Source organism: Pipistrellus kuhlii, unplaced genomic scaffold, assembly GCF_014108245.1.
Source record: "Pipistrellus kuhlii isolate mPipKuh1 unplaced genomic scaffold, mPipKuh1.p scaffold_m20_p_3, whole genome shotgun sequence".
In the NCBI taxonomy this organism is placed as follows: Eukaryota; Metazoa; Chordata; class Mammalia; order Chiroptera; family Vespertilionidae; genus Pipistrellus; species Pipistrellus kuhlii.
In genome coordinates, this window is record NW_023425529.1 from 93,431,843 (window position 1) to 93,436,227 (window position 4,385).

At 38.4% G+C, this 4,385-nt stretch overlaps 1 pseudogene; it reads right to left on the reverse strand.

The window, feature by feature from the left end:
- Positions 1 to 943: 943 nt before the first annotated feature.
- Positions 944 to 2,766, reverse strand: LOC118729584 (annotated as a pseudogene).
- Positions 2,767 to 4,385: the final 1,619 nt, after the last annotated feature.

Genomic DNA, 4,385 nt, shown 5'->3' on the forward strand with positions numbered 1-4,385 from the left:
ATGGTCTTCCAAATAGGACATTGGCTCTTCCTGTTTCCACAGCAGCTTTTAGGGCAGTGGTCGGCAAGCTCATTAGTCAGCAGAGCCAAATATCAACAGTACAACAATTGAAATTTCTTTTAAGAGCCAAATTTTTTAAATATAAACTTCTTCTAACAATACTTCTTCAAAATAGACTCGCCCAGGCCGTGGTATTTTGTGGAAGAGCCACACTCAAGGGGCCAAAGAGCTGCATGTGACTCACGAGCCGTAGTTTGCTGATCATGGTTCTAGGGCATCAGCTCTGCAGGTTTGACTTGTCAACCTCCATAATGACATGAGCTAATTCTCTATAATAAGTGCCTTTATATATATGTCTGTATATATGCACATATGTGTGTATGTATATGTGTATATGCTAGAGGCCAATGTATGAAATGCGTGCAAGGGTCTCGGCCACCGCTGAGCGGCCACCTCTGCCTTGGACCCCACCGCTGCAGCTTTTCCAGGAAGGTCTTCCAGAAGGTGGCTCAGGAGGACATCTGGTCTAATTAGTATATTATGCATTTATTATTATAGATATATCAATCATGTATTATATATAACATATATAATAAATTTCTTTTTCTTCCTTTTCTCCATACATACCTACACACACATGTCATATTGATTCTATTGATTTTCATCTCTGGAGAACCCTGAATAATACAATGGGCAACGAAAAACATGATTTTTAGTGTATTTTCAAACATTTTTAAAGTACAAAGTATTTATTATTGCTATTATATACAAACCTAGAAATGGACTATTACAATGAAAAGTACTCAACCTTTTCTAAATTTAGGGCAAGTTATAAAACCTTTTTTTTTTTTTTAGAGTAGAATTGTTCCAATAGATCATTTATTTCCAGTGAACCCAGTCACCATAAATAGTCTAGTTTTTGAAGTTTATTAATTGGCTGTTATCATTGCACTAATAGACAGTCTCCAGTTTTCACAGAATGAAACTCTTGGTCATTTTCTAGTTCAATCTCTTTGCCCAGCATTTTGGGACTTTCACAGGACAACAGAAGGTCTCAAACAGGAACTTTGAGACAACATGACAGCAATCCTTTCACCTTGAGTCATCATGTAGTCTGGCAGTTGTTTCTCTAGGGTTTACTGATTAAGATGATTAGGATATTTTATCTTCAGTGTGGTAGTTGGGATTTTGAGCAAAATGGTTGTTTTGTTTTTAAGTCCCCATCTTCAGGTGCATCATATTTGAGGCAGAATGACTGGCATCTGGGATGGGCTGTCAGGAACTCCTCACTTGGCCTGTTTTTGTCTGGATCTTGAAGCCCACCTGCCTTTTTCCATTCACTTTCAAGTGCTTTTTGGTAATCCGTCTCAGCTCCAGGCCTCTCTTCTCCTTGGAAAGAATCTTGCATTTGTTCAGGGTCTCCAGCTGACTGATCTTGATGATAATGAGCTGGCAGGTGGTCTCCACTCTGCTTCCCTCAGTCAGGGTTTCTTAGGCAGGACAAATCATGCAGACTGTGTAATTTATCTAGCTCATTGATAAATAGCCATTGTGATTTTCAGTTGTCATTGATTGCAAGGTATTGAACATTGAAGTTTCGCACACAATCCCAGGATCTTGGAAATATAGAGAAGAAACCTGATGTCCGAAAGGATTAATTGTTCTACTCTGGGCAGATATGCTGTTGGAAACAGCTAATTTTCATCAATTAGTTGATTAGAGGAAAGGTCTAATAACTTGACTATCTGTAGGATGATAGCCAGCTTTTCTGAAATGGAAAGATTGTTAGACTCCTGGAAGGCTGGACCCCCAGTGGCACACTAGAACACCTATGCCCATGTTATTCTCGTTGGGCTAAGGACTAAAACCTTCAGTATAGAAATGTTCTAATTGGACTTGGTGAGCGAGGGGGAAATCTCAGCTTATTTTCACTGAGATTAAGGACTTTAGGTGTCTGAGCTGATCAGCAGTATCTCACTTCATCCCATGCTGTCAGCAGGTTTTTTGACAAATCTAAATTTCTAATATTAGGACATGCTTTGGCAATGCTTCCTTTGTTACCAGCACAATTTACTGCACAATTCCTTAAAACAATTTCTTGTAACTTGCTCAGCTGACTTCAACATTTTATAACAGACTCAAAACCAATAGTTTCCACAGATTTATTTCCAGTGGTAACAAATTTGCTCTTTTGCATCTTCATCTGGTCCATCTTCTAATACAGAGCAGTTCTTAATTGCAGTAAGAAAGTCTAATCCAGCAGAAACCGGTTTGGCTCAGTGGATAGAGCGTCGGCCTGTGGACTCAAGGGTCCTGGGTTCGATTCTGGTCAAGGGCATGGACCTTGGTTGCGGGCACATCCCCAGTAGGGGGTGTGCAGGAGGCAGCTGATCGATGATTCTTTCTCATCGATATTTCTAACTCTCTATCCCTCTCTCTTCCTCTCTGTAAAAAAATATATTAAAAAAAAGAAAAAGAAAAAAAGAACATCTACTCCAAAGTTAAACTAATAAAGGATCCTCTGGTTGGATGCCTGCACTGAAAATACACAGTCCCCTCAAGGCTTCCATTATGTTTGCCTCGCTTGGGATTGTCCCATTCTTTTCCTAACCAGAGCCTCAGATTCACTTGCTCTGAGCTCTAATGCAGGGGCACCAGCGAAATAAGGGAAGGAACTGAATTGTCTGGCTTTAGTGTGAGAGCTGAAGGTGTACCTTTTACCCAAATAGAGTCCTGGAAGAGGCCATGTTTCTTTTGCTGAGACATCCCCCCATAAAGTTGGCAGGTGGGTGCCATATCTAAGCCTTCGTCAACCTGGCTGGCACTATTTTCCCTGCCCTGATGATTTCCTGAAATCTCTCAAACTTTTTTTTTTTCCTCAATGGCATATTGGATTGTTAGCAGAAAAATATAGGTTGTGTTATTTGTAAATTAGACTCACTGGGCATGAGCATTCTACAGTTACAATTTAGAAAACTTCATCAGACTCCATTTTTGAGATGAAATAGAATTTGAAAGGAGAAATATATAATGTAAATTCAGTTAAAGAATAAGTGAAAATTAAATAATTTGAAATATATTATTTAAAGAAATTAATATAAATTTATGTCTCATGATAAACTAACAGTAGTGTTGTTGACATTATATATATGATTATATTTAAAGTTTCAATAGTTTAACCATAATTAATAACAATAATTCTCACTTAGAGGATTAGAATTTTCAGCTATTTAAAAAATGCACATATTTTCTGCATCTTACCCTTCCAAAATCACTAAAGGTCCTGACATGATTTTAAAGGGCAATTTCAGCACAGTCTGGACACTAAAGGTTAAGAAAATTTAACAAGCCTTTATTCATCATAGACCTAGTTTTTGAAGATCTTGATTGGAATTTGTGGCAAAATTCTCACTAGTATGGGTCAAGACCATGGTCCTTAACATGGGCACTATGGACATTTGGGACTGGTTAATATTTTGTTGTATGGTCTTGTTTTATACATTGTAGGGTGTTTGGCTTCTACCCTGTAGCTCCCCAAATTTTGTCAACCAACAAATGTTTCTAGACATTTGCTATAGACCCATGAGAGGCAAAATAACCCCACTTGAGAAACCTTGGGGATTAGATTCATATGGGATGAGTAAGGCCAGTTATGTAAATAAGTAAGGGACCATACCCTAAAATAAATTTTTTTAAAAATAGGAGATTGATTAATAAAAATAAAGTTCAATAAAGGACAAGTATCTCAAAACATTTGGAGCCCGCAATGCTGGACCCACAGCCAGTCTCTACCTTTTGCCTCCTGACATTTGACATTGTGGTTAATAGGAAGTGGATTTTGCTTTTCATTGACTTTTCTAATGCCATGCTTTCTTGGTTTTGACCAGGATTAAAGCAATAGTCCACCCAAAATAAGAATTCTGTCCTCATTTGGTAAGGCATTCACTAGCTTTTAAACCTCAGTAATAATGACTCAGTGTTTGAGTTGATGGTTCAGCCGAGTGTAACTTTCCAATCCATCCAGTGTTGTATCAAGCTGACCTTGGGAAGGAAAATGTGTGCATCAAGGACAGTATTTCCTAAATGCACTATTTTTGGTGTGGTCTGAAGTGAACTGAGGTCCTGGTGGCTTTAAGTAAACTAGAAAGTTGGAGACAATAAAGAAGGGAATATTGAGTGACTGAAAGGTTCAGTTGGATGTATCCACTTGGCTAAGCTACATATTTCAGTTCTTCAAACAGCCATCTAAGTGCTGCACACAGTTATTTTGCAGATGTAGGTAACACCTATGATCAGCTGACTTTAAGTAAATGAGATTACCCTAGATAAGCTGGTAGGCCTGACCCAATAAGTATCATGGCTTTCCTAAGGTAGGAAACACTGAG